Source organism: Oryzias latipes, chromosome 13 (genome assembly GCF_053564925.1).
Source record: "Oryzias latipes strain Hd-rR chromosome 13, Olatipes_Hd-rR_3.1".
NCBI lineage: Eukaryota > Metazoa > Chordata > Actinopteri > Beloniformes > Adrianichthyidae > Oryzias > Oryzias latipes.
The window spans coordinates 22,017,258-22,034,064 of NC_136249.1; the positions used below are offsets into that span (position 1 = coordinate 22,017,258).

At 46.3% G+C, this 16,807-nt stretch overlaps 1 long non-coding RNA gene across 1 annotated transcript; it reads left to right on the top strand.

Annotated features, from left to right (window-relative positions):
• Positions 1-12,371: 12,371 nt before the first annotated feature.
• Positions 12,372-15,093, top strand: LOC144996787 (uncharacterized). The gene is made up of 3 exons (XR_013659604.1): positions 12,372-12,509; positions 12,571-12,674; positions 14,102-15,093. It is a non-coding gene; the product is annotated as an uncharacterized LOC144996787 (long non-coding RNA).
• Positions 15,094-16,807: the final 1,714 nt, after the last annotated feature.

Sequence of the window (16,807 nt, forward strand, 5' to 3'; positions counted from 1 at the left end):
GTACACCTTTAATCCCTCTAATCAAATAAAACTAATAATAATAATAACAATAATAATAATTATAATTATTATAATAATAATAATAATGTAAATGAGTTCATGTAATTATTCATTAATGTTTTGATTTCCATTTGGACAATTTATTCACTTAAATACAAATGCAGATGTTCAAAAAAAAGGTAACCTGAAACCCTTTTATATAATATCAAAAATACAAATATGACAGAGTACAGTAAATTTGAAAAATAACAACACCAACACCCAAACAAACCACACACAAAATATAATACACTTGTTTTGATACAAATCAGATACAATTGAAAAAAAGGTTAAAACAGAGGCATCGTCTCACTTTTACTTAGCACAAGTTAATCTTATCTCTTCAAATATAAACTGCCACAGGCTAGAAAGAGATACCTAGTAGTGACATTGGCCACCTCCTTGGTGAATTGTTCTAATAACACAGTGATGTTTTTTTTAATTGTCAAGGTCTTCAGATTAAGGGCAAGAACCATGCTTTACCTACAAAAATTTGTGTACTGTGCTTAATTATGTCCTTACTTGTCCTAAATTCCTCCATGAGCATGTAACTGACCAATCATAAGGAGCACAGCTGTGTTGGCAGAAAATTCCTAATGATGACTCTACCAGTCAAACAGCCTTTTTATGATAGGCGTTGTTTAGGAAAGCAGCAAAGTTTCCAAGTCACTTTTTGGGAGTCAAACTCAAGTCATTCAGTTAAAATGACAGCATGGATGGAGATCTTTTGGACTGGACTGACCTAAGTCTGACTGACCTGTGTCAGTCCAGTCGTAAATAATAATTAGAAAACTTTTATAATTTCAGTCTTGGAGAAGCCATCTTTGTCATACTAAATTTTTGTTATAAAAGCAAGACCACACAGGGTTAAAGTCAGTTCATGCAATGTGTCACCTAATGTTCTTTCAGGTCCAGCTAGACAACAGACAGGTTTTACATATAAAAATGTAGGGGGGGGGGAATGTGAGTATGTAACCTTTGACCTCAAAGGTCTTGACTCATTGTTTGTTTCCGAATTCCTTCACTACTCATTTCATAGTCTACAATTCCAAAATCAAGTGCCTTAGAAATTTCCCAGACTCGTTGAAAAACCAGTGTACAACGATGCTCACTGTAGGGAAATATAGACCACAATGCATTGTATCTGAACAATTTTTGTGGGGAAAACCGAAAAATTCTAATTGATTTTCTTTAATAAACTATTCAAATTTCATCATTATAACACAGTGGATTCATAAATAGTCTTCGTAAAATGTTCACATTTTTTTTAGGTTTTTACCTCAGGAAATCAGTGAAGTCATATTTGGTGTTTAAAAAAAAAGTAGTGACCATGGTGTCCATATTGCTTTTAATGTTCAAGGCACTAGATAGTCCCGCACTATATTGTTTTTTAGTAGTTAAGAAGTAGTGAGGGACATTGTCACTGAGTGACCTTTTACAATAAATGTGATGTTAACACATCCTGTGAACTTCCTATTCCTATAAGTCTCACTAGGTCTAGGCACACTGTATTTTCATAGCCAGTCTTTAATTCACTGTAAAAAAATTTATAGTGTTACCAATGGTTGCTCATCCAGTGTGATACAGAGAAACGTCAGAGTCCGGAGTTAATGAAACAAAGAGCACTTTCACAGAACGCAGCATTTACTACTCAGACATCTCTAATGTTAAATAAAATGTTCAGATGATTTTAAAATGCATAATTCTTTGTGTACTTCAGTATGTTCTAGGAGGTATAAATATTATTTTAGTGTTATGTAATATGTGATTCCTATTTGTTAACAACTTTTCCATTACTTGATGTACATTTTAAAATTAAAAATGTAACATAAACGCCATTGCCTTAGATATGGCAGATGAAATATTCATGTTTCTTATGTAGTCTCCTGATCCTGGATGAGTTATACGAGCAGCGCTGCCTACGCAGAGCAACCTCCATCATCAGGGACCCCCAGCACCCCTCTCATGGACTCTTCTCCCTCATGCCATCTGGGAGGAGGTTCAGGAGTATCAGCTGCAGATCCAGCAGGATGCTAAAAAGCTTCTTCCCACAAGCTGTGAGGCTGCTGAACGGACTGTCCTCCTCATCACAAACTTCTCTCTGCAATAAGACCCAAAGGATTACCCCAAACCCCCCACACAACCCGAAGACACAATACATGGAAACAGACTACCCCCCCACCCCCAAATAAACAAGACTGCTGTTAAACGCACATAGTCACTTCCCACATTTATCTTATTTTTTTGCTATTTTTTATTCTTGGATTGTTTTTTTATTGCTATTTTTTTATTATTGCTGCTTTTTTGCACTGCCATGCTAGCGAGAAACAACATCTCATCTCACCTGTGTATTTCTCAGCAAATACTATGTGTGAAATGACAATAAACAAATCTTAAATCCTGAATCTTGAATATAGTCAAAACAGTTCAGTTTTGAGAAGCATCAACTACTAAAAATAAACTGTATTTAGACTGGCAGGAATTTTTATTTAATATATTTATATAAATATATATATTTTTAATTATGTTTATAGATATACCAATGTCTGCATAAAAAAATAAATCAGAAAGGCAAACAGAGAATTAAAAAAGGTCTGGGATTACAAGAGGGTAATTTCCATCCCAATTTATGGCCTTCCCAGGAATTTTCCTTTGCTTACACACCCATCACGTTTTTTTATTGAACAAATCCTAGTGACCTCATTTAGCACATAATGTTTGGATGTTTATGTTCTTGCAAAGACATTTCAATTTGACAGAACATATGACAAACACGGTCTGGTCTGTCTGTGTAAAGCAGTATGGATGCTGTGCTCATTGAGAGGCGAGTGAAAGAGTGGATTACACTTACAAAAAATATTCATTACCAAATAAGAAATCTGCCTTAATGTGGCATCTGTGCACAGTTCAGTTTAATTTAAGCACAATTTATTTTTTTCAAGGAAAAAAGTGCATACATGTGTTAAATGTTATGGTGACTGTACTGCCTTGTGTTTTCTGGTGATACAAAAAGTCCAGTAGGGGGAAGCATTGAATGATGTTGCACTGGCAGTGGCTCACATTTTAACCCTTTTTCTCCACATGGCCAGTTAACCTATAGTCACTAAGACGAATAGTTAAATACCTCCAGTGTTTTTATTAATGCTTCTTCTTTGAAAACTTTAATTTAATTTTACATTTAATATGAAAAGTTGTATTACATATAATATAAATAAGTGCTATTTAAAAAAGGAGGATTCAGACAACCAAAAAGTACCGGGTTTTCCAAGAGTATTTTCCAAAGCCAACCTTTCACATAGAAAGTACTGTTTTCAAGGTCCTTTGCTTGGTTTAACATCAACAGCTGCAGAATAATAAAAGGAAAGTGGGGAAACAGTTATCACACACTTTAAAAAAAAAAGTGGCAGAAACCAAGAAAAATTGTGAAGACTGTTTCTAATTAAATATAGACATACATAATCCAAATTTGTCTTTTTTTCTTTTCGTGAGACTCCCCACAACTTTAGTTTAATTAGGTTTCGAGTGTATAACTTAAGCCAAATAAGTTAATTTTTGACGAAGAATGTATTATACACCAGAATGTGTGTTTAATTGAGAGATGTGTGAATGACTCAGGCAGCAAAGGACATTTCACATTTATTTATGAGGAGCTGAAGTAAATTTTCAGAATAGGTAAATGCAGTAGTGGTTTTAGGCAAGGGCCCCACGAGCTGCACGGGCAATTGCCCGGGGCTGTAACTTTAAAGGTGGTGACGACTCAGTGCTTGGTTTTCCACTATTGGTTTTCTTTCAACTGTTAAATCACAGAGTTTGGAACGGCCTGAAACCTGCAAATTGGCACGGGGCGGCCCCGGTGCAGCAGTAGGGCAGTCAACCCGTGATCGTAATATTGCAGGTTCGACTCCTGCCCATGTGTTGAAGTGTTCTTGGGCAAAACACTGAACCCTACCTTACCTCTGGTGGAAGGTTGGTGCCAGTGTTTGGCAGCGGAGCTGCTACCAGTGCGTGGATGGGACTGTGACTGTAAAGTGCTTTGGGCCTTCGAGGAAGGTAAAAAAGAGAGCAAAATATTTTACGTTATTTAAGGAAGGTTTAACTTGATTTCTTCTGGTTAAAATATTCCTGTCTGTTTTTATTCATTTTTATGTTCAAAAGGGTTAAGTTTTAAAGGTTTAAACATTTTTAGGGGTTTAGCTTTAGTGTGTTCAATAATTTTTCTTGTTTGACCTGGAATCTAAAACATGTTTTGGATTTAGGCCCCCTGTGCAACTGAGTTCGACACCCCTGTAATATGAGCATATACATTTCAAGCATTTTTTGTGTAAAATGGGCAAGCAAAAATAGGGAACACAAAAAGAAAACAAGAATTTCTGGTCTTGTTTGTGTCAAATATTGTCAAGTTTATCCATGTCAGAGTTTTTCAGTAGAAAAAAAAACACCTGCAGCCCGTTTTTTAATTCGGTGTCACAATTTCATTGAAATCATTCCTCTCACAGTTGCACAACTTGCTTTTTTTTTTTTTTTTGCTTTTTTTAAATGGTCCTGTCCAACAGCTAGGCAGACAGATGAGAGCTGAGGGCCTCTTGGGTTGGACATATTTTACTTTAACAAGAGGGGTTATTAATCTTCAGACAAACCAAAGGTATTTCTGAATAAACCCCTTTTGTAATTGAGGCCAAACTTTATTAATTTCAAACATGTCTGAAAATCTTTGGTGTTGGACCGGACGGAAAAGGAAAGAGGGGAAGAAGAGAGAGGGACGTTAGAGAGAGGGGGGGGTAGGGGGTGATAATAGGAGGGGAAGGGGGATAAGACCATGAAGCAGCATAAAGCAACAAGTTTACTGGTTGTTAATCATTATAGTAAGGTTCAAATGTAAAACAAAACAAAAAAAAAAAAAGGGCGGAGCCTGTCCGCACACACACTCAAATGTTATAAACACACCTGTTAGTTGCAAAAATGTCCACCTGTCGACATGTACACAAAACAGATAGTGTTCACACGCATACTTATGCCTTAAAACCAACTAGTGTGAAATATTTCAGTCATTCAGTCTGTTGAGCTAACACCTGTGCTCAGGTGAGTGTTTATGTTCTTCTAAAATGGATGGTGGAACGTGAAAAGAAGGAGGGAGAGTGCCCAGCCATCCCCACCCCAAGACCCCCACCGCACCAGCAGCGGCAGCCGGAATCCCCCCAACGCCACACGGGAACCGGCAGGGAACAACCGCCGCCCGGGTGACCAAGCCCGCCACCCAGGCCAGGGCCAGCAGGGCCGCCGCAAGGCCCCCAGAGCCAGAGAGCAGGGAGGCACGGAGGGAAAGAGGGCGCCGCCCCAGCCCAACCAGGAGAGCAGCCCCCCCGCCGCGCCGGGAGAACCCAACGCAGGGCCCCACCGGAGAAGGACGCCCACAGCCCCAGACGAGCACCCCACCACCACCCAGGAGTTCCGGGCATCCCCCCGCCCCAACCCCAGGTACGAGCCAGGACCCCCCAAGGGAGACCCACTCCGCACTCCAGGCAGCCACCCGCCCGGCCCACGGTTGGTCCAGGGAGGAGCGAGGCAGGGGCCCGCCGCCCCCGCCCAGAAGGGGGGAACCCCGGGGAAAAAAGAGGGCCCACAAGGGGTGTTGTAAATATGGCCCAACCAGGCTCGGCCACAGTTGGAAATTTGGCGGGGCCCAGCACTCAGGAGCAAGGACCAGAACCCACCCCCCAGGGACACGAACACCCCCGGCTCAGATGTAATGTGAACCCCCCCACCGCGCGGAGAGAGCACCGCCGGGCCCAGGAAGCCGGCACCCCGGGGACACAGCCGCCGTTGCAAAGGGGCCCGTACCCCCCACCAGGGAAGAGGCAGGGGACAGATGGTCCTAGGTCCCACCTTCCTTGCAAAATGTGTGTGCGTGTATGTGTGTTTGAGAGAGTGTGTGTGTGCATGTGTGTGTGTTTATGTTGGGATGTATATATTGAGGGGGGAGGGGTGTGTGTACTAAGGGGGGTGCGGTTAAAATTGGCGGGTAGGGCACTAAGGGGACGTCTCCTGATTACTCACAGTGACGTCCCCTCACCCTCCCCACCAAGGGGCCCTAAATGTCTAAGGTGCGATTAAAATTGGCGGGTAGGGTGCTAGGAGGACATCCGCTGCTTGCTGACAGTGATGTCCAAGCACCCCCCCTACCAAGGGCCCTACATGTCTAAGGTGCAAATAAAACCGAAAGAGGAGGGGCCCACTCCATACGGCAACCACAGGAGGGGGGTCACTGCCTAGTAAACCCCCCCCCCAAGGCTCATCGCAGGCTAAGCCCCCCACCCCCTCAACCTATTATGAGGTTATATGAGGAAGGGGGTAAGTTGGGGACAGATGATAGACTGTCCCCCGGTGGTCAAACAGCCGTCCCCCGCCCCCCCCCCAGCAAGGGGGCCAGGCCCACCCAGCCCCGGGGCCCCACCCCCGGAGGCGCAGACACCCCAGGCCCAGCACCACCACCCCCACACAGAGAGAGGGGAGCCAGAAAGCGCCGGTCCCCCCCGGAGCAAGCCCAGGCCCCCACCCCCAAACGCCGGCCCTAGAAGAGCTCTGGTCAGGCCTCGACGGGACCGAGGCAGCCAACCGGCCGGGGAAACCGCCGATGGCCTCAGCGGAGACCCCGACCCGTCAACCCCCCCTAACCCGTACCAATAGTGCCCCCCCCCCTCCCCCAGAATGCCCCCCCACAGGACAGGGCCGACAAGACCCCCACCCCACCCCACCCCCAGACCCCGCAGCCGAAGCGGATGACACCCAGAGCGACCGGGGGCCCCAAGAGGGTTGTCCCGTCCCGCCCCAGAGCCAGGGAAGGGCCGATCCCAGCCCCAGGTGTAGACGGGAAGCCCATCCAGCGCCGCTGGGCCCCCCCCCCGAGCAGCGCCCCCCGCCAACCCCCCCCAGCACAGGCAAAGGGACCACCCCCCCAAGCCAAGCCAGACCACCACCCCACCCCCCCACCACGCACCCCCACACCCAAGCCCAGAGGACCACGCAGCGCCCCAGGCCGCCCCACCCAGGCGCCGGACCCGACCCCCCGACCAACGGAGCCCCCACCACCCCCGGCCAGGCACCGGAGGCCCCGACCCCCACCCCGGCCCACGGCAGAAGGGCAAGGAGCAGCGACGACCAGGCCCCCCCCACCCCCTAAGTCACGGAGTTAGCTATGGGAGACCAGAGAGACCGAATTCTTTCGAAGTTACTTGAACTTTGGGCTGACATTTTTTCCAAGCTGATATGATCAAGCAGCAGATTTCTGTGTTGACTTATATTTATATTTTTTTTGCTTTTCCAATTTATTAAAATAGTTTTTTTAGCAATGCAAAGAGTTATGAAAATGATAGATGCTAATCCTCCTTCTACATCGATGGCACTCATGTCACCAAGCACACAAAGTGACGGTGAAGCTGTGATTGAAACCTTAAGCCAGACTGATAGATCGGCACATACCTGCTGCCAGAGAGCCTGGACAGGCGTGCAGAACCATAGTGCATGCATGTAATTGTCGGGTAGATTACTGTCACAGTGCTGACAAATGTCTGAGTTACTGAGACCCATCTTGAACATCCTCTGTCCAGTGTAGTAAATTCTGTGAAGAGTTTTGAAATGGATTAGCTGCAGATTTGGATTTTTTGTCATTTTAAAGGTGTTTAGACAAAGTTCTGACCAAAAACTTTCATCTGTGCTGATGCTCAAATCCGCATCCCATTTTCTTGTCGGAAGTGAAATATTGTTATCTAAATTACATAAAAGTTTGTATATTTTGGAGAGAGTTTTATTCATTGAGAAATTGATCAGAGTGGTAACTACATCTGGTAGCTTTAAATCGTTGTCTCTGTATTTAAACTTTTTAGTAATAATTGATTTAAGTTGCTGATATTCCAAGAAGTTATATATTCCATGTTTGTCTTGAAGTTCCTGGGGAGTTATGAATCTTCTATCAATAATTATGTGCTCTAGTTGTTTTATGCCCCCTGCTTGCCAAGCTGGGAAGTGGATAATTTTTTTGTTTATGAGGATGTCTGGGTTGTTCCAGATGGGTGTCATTTTGCACGGTTGAATTGATGATTTTGATATTTTGAGAAATTCCCACCAGGCTGTTAAAGTGGCATTTATATTACTACTTTTGAAACAATCCTGTTTTTTAACTATTTGACTAATAAATGGAAGATCTGACAGGTTGATCTTTCCACATAACGCCTGTTCCAAGTCTAACCATGAGTTGGTTTCTGGATTATTTTTTAACCATTTTAAGATGTATTGTAATCTATTTGCAAGAAAGTAATTGTGGAAGTTAGGTAATTCTAATCCTCCACAGCTTTTTGCAGATTTTAAAGTTTTTAGACTAATTCTTGCAGGTTTATTGTTCCATAGAAAGCTTGATATGGATGAGTCTAATGTTTTGAACCATTTTAATGGCGGTTGTGTGGGAATCATTGAGAAGAGATAATTAACTTTGGGTAAGATTTTCATTTTAACCGTGTCTACCTTGCCCATAAGGGACAAAGGCAGGTTGGTCCAGCGTGTTAGATCGTCCTGTATGTTTTTCAGTAATGGGGTGTAGTTTAGCAGCACCAGTTCTGATTTTTTGGGGGAAAAATAAATACCTAGATATTTTATATTGCCTGATTTAACTGGTATTGTGAGTCCTTGCTCCGCATTACTGTTCAGTGGTAATAAAACAGATTTATTCCAATTAATGGAATAGTCTGATATAGAAGAGAATTCATTAATGATTGTTGCCGTTTCATTTACAGAATGTATATTACTTAAAAACAGTAATATGTCATCTGCATAGAGACTAATTTTATGATGGCTGTGTTTGGTTTTAATTCCTTTAATACTCTCATTCTGTCTTATTGCTGCAGCTAGAGGCTCGATAAATATTGCAAAAAGAGAGGGGGAGAGTGGGCAACCCTGTCTAGTTCCTCTTCCAAGAAAAAACCTGTTGGAAGTCTGTTTATTAGTTCTAACTGATGCATTGGGGTTGTGATATAATATTTTGATCCAATTGATGAATGATTCTCCAAACCCAAACTTATGGAGGGCAGCAATGAGGAACTTCCAATTTACTCTATCAAAGGCTTTTTCAGCATCCAGTGATAGCATAGTCATTTCCTGGTTTTTGATGGTGGCAAAGTCTATTATGTTAACGAGTCTGCGGACATTGTCATCCGAGTGTCTGCCTTTGATGAATCCAGTTTGATCAAAGTCAATTATGTGAGGAGTGACTTTTTCTATTCTCTGTGCTAGTGCTTTGCAGATAATTTTTACATCTGCATTAATTAAAGAAATGGGGCGATAGCTTGAAGGACTCGTGGGGTCTTTGTCTGGTTTTAGAAGAAGGATAATGTTGGCAGAGTTCATGTTAGGTGGTAGAGATTGGCTTTCATTGATAAATTTTACCGTTTTATAAAACGTTGGTGCCAGTTGTTCCCAGAATTCCTTATAAAACTCTGCAGGAAAGCCGTCAGGCCCTGGTGCTTTACCATTAGGCATAAGTAACAGAGCTTCATGAAGCTCAGACAACGAGAGCGGAGAGTCTAAATTTGTGATTTGATCTTCGTTTAACTTGGGCAGGTTTATATTGTTGAGAAATGAGTTGATGCTTTGTTCTGATGGATTGATCTGTGGAGTGTATAAGTTTTGATAAAAGTCTTTAAACGCATTATTAATTTTTACCGGGTCATGGGTGACATTCCCTGTTTGGTCCATAATCGAAGTGATTGTTGATTTTTCTTTATTAATTTTAAGCTGATTAGCTAGAAATTTGCCAGATTTATTTGAGTTTTCATATCTTTCCAGTCGAAGCCTTTGTATCTGGAATTGTGTTTGTTTATTGATGATGTCATTTAACTGCAGCTTTAAATTTTTCAGGTCCCCCAGTATGTGTTCCTGTGCAGAAGCAGCATAAGCAGTCTCCAGAGTTTTTATTTTATTTCCTAATTCTAATAAATCTGCTTTCTCCTTGCGTTTTTTATGCGTTGAATAAGAGATGATTTTCCCTCTCATGACTGCTTTTGCTGCTTCCCAAAGAATACTTGGTGATATTTCAGAAGTATCGTTGAATTCTAAGAAGGTTGCCCACTCTTTTTTAAAGAATTCAATAAATTCCTGGTCTTTTAACAGAGACGTATTAAACCTCCAGGTTGAACCCGAGGGTCTGGGTACTTCCCTTGAAATAGTAACAGAAACTGGTGCATGGTCACTGATAATAATTGGATGAATGTTGGAACTTTTAATTTCTTTCAAAAGGGAGTTACTGACTAATAAATAATCTAAACGAGATTGTGAATGGTGAACTGGAGAAAAAAAGGTGAACCCCTTAGTGCTTGGATGACATGAGCGCCAAGCGTCGCAGAGACCCAGATCATTCATGTACTGCTTTAGAATACTTGCAGACTGCCATGTACGCTGGTGTCATGGTGCCTCTGGCAGACTCCTCCCCCTCCAGCACTGTTTCACTCTTCTCCTGATCCTCAGATCCAGCGTTACGGGGAGTATTCTACCAATCGTTGAATGAATCCATCAAAGATCACCTATGTACGCAGCCCGAAACTCACTCTTTCGAGGAGCTCGTCACCGCGGCTCTCCGTTCTGACACCCGTTTACGAGAAAGACAACATGAAAGGCCCACTCAACCTCGTAAAAGCCCAGGTATGACTCACCACTCTCCGCTAACCCCCCCATCTGCCACACTTCATAGTGCTTCTGAAGAGCCCATGCAAATCGGTGATTATCACCTCTGGAAATCATAGGGAGTTTACCCAGTTTTTCGTCACCCACACCCCTCAGAATCCCGTCGTGCTAGGTTACTCGTGGCTTCAACGTCATAATCCACAGTGTGATTGGGTTCATCACCGCATCTCTAATTGGAGTGAGTTTTGTCTAGCTAACTGTCTTCGGTCTGCTGTTCCTTCTATTTCAGCCCCCTCTCCTCCTAGTCCAGAGGAGATTGATCTCTCTAACGTACCTGACTGTTATCATGACTTAAGAGCCGTGTTCAGTAAATCCAAAGCCAGTTCTCTACCACCCCACAGACCATACGATTGCGCCATAAATTTGCTAGATGGAGCCACTCTTCCCAAGGGGAGATTATTTAATCTTTCTGGTCCTGAGAAAGCAGCTATGGAGAAGTACATCCATGAGGCACTTTCCTCGGGACACATCCGTCCATCGTCATCTCCCGTTGGTGCAGGGTTCTTCTTCGTAGAGAAGAAGGACAAGACCCTCAGGCCTTGTATTGACTACCGCGTGCTGAACCAAATCACTATTAAGGACAAATATTCTCTCCCTCTTATTAGCTCAGTCTTTGATTCCATACAGGAAGCTCGTATATTTTCCAAACTTGACCTCCGTAATGCCTACCACCTCGTTCGGGTCAAGGAGGGAGATGAATGGAAAACTGCCTTTAACACACCCTTAGGGCATTACGAGTATTTGGCCCTTCGGCCTGACCAATGCTCCTGCAGTTTTTCAGCGGTTGGTGAACGACGTTCTCAGAGATTTCATAAATAGATTTGTCTTTGTATATCTCGATGATATTCTAATTTACTCCAAAGATCCCACTCAACACATGAATCAGGTTCGGCTCGTGCTCCAGAGGTTGTCTGAAAATTACCTATTTGTGAAGGCAGAGAAATGTCAGTTTCACTCCTCCGTCATCCCATTCCTGGGTTACATTTTTGAGGCAGGCAGTATCCGGCCTGATCCTGCCAAAATTGAAGCTGTCTCCCAGTGGGATCCCCCTACATCTCGTAAAAAGTTGCAGCAGTTTCTCGGGTTTGCTAACTTCTACCGACGATTCATCAGGAACTACAGTGCTATCGCCGCGCCCCTCACACAACTCACATCCACCAGCAGACCTTTCCAGTGGAACCAAGCAGCCCAAAAGGCTTTCGACACTCTTAAAGGACTCTTCGTTTCAGCCCCCATCCTTATCCAACCCGATCCTACCAGACAATTCATCGTCGAGGTAGACGCTTCTGACTCTGGGGTAGGAGCTGTTCTATCCCAACGAGAAGAGAAGTCCGGCAAATTAAAACCTTGTGCCTTCTTCTCTAAGAAACTCTCCCCCGCGGAGCGGAACTATGATGTTGGGAATCGGGAACTTCTCGCAATTAAACTGGCTTTAGAGGAGTGGCGTCATTGGCTGGAGGGAGCGGTCCAACCATTCATCGTATGGACGGACCACAAAAACCTCTCGTACTTACGCTCGGCAAGAAGACTAAACTCCCGCCAAGCCCGCTGGTGCCTGTTTTTTGATCGCTTCAATTTCTCTATCACCTACAGACCGGGCAGTCGTAATGTCAAGCCGGATGCCCTCTCCCGGAAATATTGCTCCTCGGATGAACTGGACAGCACCCCCGCCAACATCATCCCGCAATCCTACATCATTGGAAGTCTCACTTGGGACATTGAAACCAAAGTTCTTCAGGCCCAAGGTGAGGAACCGGACCACCCCAATCCTCCTAATGGTACGCTCTATGTTCCTCAATCCCTCAGATCGGACACAATTACCTGGGCTCACTCGTCCCGCATCGCCTGCCATGGGGGTGTCGCCAGAACCCTCAACCTCCTCCGCAGACGGTTTTTCTGGCCTTCTATGGGTAAGGATGTCAGGGAGTACGTTGCCGCCTGTCCCACGTGTGCACGCTCCAAATCCTCTAATAATCCACCATCTGGACTACTGCACCCATTGCCTACTCCCAGTCGACCATGGTCGCACATAGCTGTGGATTTTGTTACCGGTCTTCCCCCCTCCCAAGGCAACTCAGTAATCTTCACTGTCATTGACCGTTTCTCCAAGTTTGTTCACTTTATTCCACTTCCTCAGTTGCCCACAGCCACAGAAACAGCTGAAATTCTGGTCCAGCAAGTTTTCCGACACCATGGCATCCCCACTGATATCGTCTCAGATCGGGGTCCCCAGTTCGTTTCACAAGTATGGAAAGCGTTCTGCTCGGCGCTGGGCGCCTCTGTTAGCCTCACCTCCGGATACCATCCCCAATCAAATGGGCAGGCTGAGAGAGCTAATCAGGAGCTGGAAACCTCCCTTCGCTGTCTGGCCGCTCAGAATTCCATGGACTGGTCGAAATATCTGGTATGGGCCGAATACGCACATAACTCTCACCCGTCCTCTGCCACAGGATTGTCCCCGTTTGAGGCCGCCCTCGGGTACCCACCACCACTGTTTCCCTCGCAGGAGCTGGACTTGGCAGTGCCCTCGGTTCAGGACCATCTTCGGTGGTGCCAAGACATCTGGCACCAAACCAGGGCTGCTCTCCTCCGCACCAAGGAGAGCAACTGCCGTTCTGCTAACCGCCACAGGGTGGTGGGGCCCACATACCTGCCTGGTCAACGGGTTTGGTTGTCCTCACGTAACATACCCATCCACGCCACGTCACGTAAGCTTGCTCCCCGTTACATCGGTCCTTACACTATTGAGAAGGTCATCAATCCCTCCTGTGTCCGCCTCCGGCTGCCCGCTGCTCTCAAGATCCACCCGTCCTTCCATATTTCCCAGGTCAAACCTGTTCAGGACAGCGCGCTTTGCCCCCCTTCCGCATCCCCTCCACCCGCCCGGCTCATTGACAATGCTCCTGCCTACACCGTCAGCCGCATCCTGGACGTCCGACGCCGGGGTCGTGGCCACCAATTCCTGGTGGATTGGGAGGGTTACGGTCCGGAGGAACGTTCCTGGATCTCTCGCTCCCTTATCCTGGACCCTTCCCTCATCAGGGATTTCTATCGTGCCCACCCGGATCGGCGCCCTGGCCCGCCTGGAGGCGGTCGTTGAGGGGGGGGTACTGTCATGGTGCCTCTGGCAGACTCCTCCCCCTCCAGCACTGTTTCACTCTTCTCCTGATTGCCACCAGCTGCTGTCACTCTCCTCATCATCACTTCTGCTCTTGAGGAGCTCCAACGCCTCAAGCCGACGCCAGATCGTTAACCCTTACGGTGACTCGCCTGGTCTTGCTATGCTCTATCTTGTTTTGCTCACGTACCCAACCTAATTCCTATTCTCCTGCCTCAGGAAACCACGTTACGAGTGACACCAGTGTGGGTCATCAGTTAAGCCGTTCCAGTGAACCGGAAGACTCCTCGCCGTACGCTGACCGCGTTAACACCTCCAGCCACGCCACAACACAAGCCATCTTCACATTCGGACCTCGCCGGGACTAAACCTCAGCCTCACACGGAGAATCAATAAACGATTACTCATCTGCCACTTACCTGTCTTACTCTGGGTTTCAGCATCTGGGTTCGCTTAGCCTGAAGAATCATGACAGCTGGTTTGCTGCTGTGCTGAGTCTGTCAAGTTCAGGGTCCAAAACAAGGTTGACGTCTCCTCCTATAATGATTGTGGAGTCAGAGTGAACTGAGAGTGAGGTGAAGAATCTGTGAAAGAAGGAAGAGTCGTCAAAATTAGGACCGTATACACTCGCTATACAAAAGTCCTTATTCTGAATGGATATATTAATGATTACAAATCTGCCTTCTGGGTCAGTAACTGTATCCTTATGAGTAAATGTAACATTTTTATTAATCAAAACTGCAACCCCTCTTTGTTTGGAGTTGAAACTGGCAGAATACATAGCTGGATACTGGGAACAGCACAGGAGATGACCAGCTGATAATGATAAATGGGTCTCCTGCAGCAAAGCTATATCTGCTTTAAGATCATTCAGGTGATTTAACACTTTCAATCTCTTTGGCCCAGAACCAAGTCCGTGCACATTCCAGCTAACGATGTTAAGACTGTTCATAGCTGTTCTAACCGGGAGAGTGCAAGGCTAAATAGTGCCGTACCTGCTACACTGACAAGCGCTATGCGTTTTGGGTGAACGTGTCTTGGCTATGAGCTGCATGTTACGTGCGTCCTGTGTGAGCCTAAGTGAGGTTTTTGCAGTTTATCAACGTGTGTGTGCGGGATCGCGTGTGCATGCTCTTATGCGCGCTAGTATGCGCGCGCGCCCGTTCCGTGCATAAATAAATACTCACCGTGGTTGCGTTGACTTTACCTGATTCACATATATGAGGACATGGGAAGGGGGGGGACAAGAGAAAAGAGAGAGGGAAAGAGAAAGAACAAAAAACAAAAACAACGAAACAACAACAGAAACATGAATGTGAGAGAAAGAAAAAACACTTTTCCTGAGAGGTGTGGATTATTGATGATCCGATTATTTCCTTTTTTTTTTTTTTTTTTTTTTTAACTTGTCCTGTCCAACAGCTGGGCAGACAGACGAGAGCTGAGGGCCTCTTGTGTTGGACATATTTTGCTTTAACAAGAGGGGTTATTAATCTTCTGACAAACCAAAGGTATGTCTGAATAAACCCCTTTTGTAATTGAGGCCAAACTTTATTAATTTCAATCATGTCTGAAAATCTTTGGTGTTGGACCGGACGGAAAAGGAAAGAGGGGAAGAAGAGAGAGGGACGCTAGAGAGAGGGGGGGGTAGGGGGTGATAATAGGAGGGGAAGGGGGATAAGACCATGAAGCAGCATACAGCAACAAGTTTACTGGTTGTTAATCATTATGGTAAGGTTCAAATGCAGTACAAAAAGGGCGGGGCCTGTCCACACACACACTCAAATGTTATAAACACACCTGCTAGCTGCAAAAATGTCCACCTGTCGACATGTACACAAAACAGATAGTGTTCACACGCATACTTATGCCTGATAACCAACTATCGTGAAATATTTCAGTCATTCAGTCATGCAAGCTATTAGTGCAAAGGTGAGCTAACACCAGTGCTCAGGTGAGGTTTTATGTTCTTCTAAAATGGATGGTGGAACGTGAAAAGAAGGAGGGAGAGTGCCCAGCCATCCCCACCCCAAGACCCCCACCGCAGCAGCAGCGGCAGCCGGAATCCCCCCAACGCCACACGGGAACCGGCAGGGAACAACCGCCGCCCGGGCGACCAAGCCCGCCACCCAGGCCAGGGCCAGCAGGGCCGCCGCAAGGCCCCCAGAGCCAGAGGCCAGGGAAGCACGGAGGGAAAGAGAGCGCCGCCCCAGCCCAACCAGGAGAGCAGCCCCCCCGCCGCGCCGGGAGAACCCAACGCAGAGCCCCACCGGAGAAGGACGCCCACAGCCCCAAACGAGCACCCCACCACCACCCAGGAGTTCCGGGCATCCCCCCGCCCCAACCCCAGGTACGAGCCAGGACCCCCCAAGGGAGACCCGCTCCGCACTCCAGGCAACCATCCGCCCGGCCCACGGTTGGTCCAGGGAGGAGCGAGGCAGGGGGCCCGCCGCCCCCGCCCAGGAGGGGGGAACCCCGGGGAAAAAAAAAGAGGGCCCACAAGGGGTGTTATAAATATGGCCCGACCAGGCTCGGCCACAGTTGGAAATTTGGCGGGGCCCAGCACTCAGGAGCAAGGACCAGAACCCACCCCCCAGGGACCAGACACCCCCGGCTCAGATGTAATGTGAACTCCCCCACCGCGCGGAGAGAGCACCGCCGGGCCCAGGAAGCCGGCACCCCGGGGACACGGCCGCCGTTGCAAAGGGGGGCCCGCACCCCCCACCAGGGAAGAGGCAGGGGACAGATGGACCCAGGTCCCACCTTTCTTGCAAATTGTGTGTGCGTGTATGTGTGTTTGAGATGGTGTGTGTGTGCATGTGTGTGTGTTTATGTTGGGATGTATATATTGAGGGGGGAGGGGTGTGTGTACTAAGGGGGGTGCAATTAAAATTGGCGGGTAGGGCACTAAGGGGACATCTCCTGATT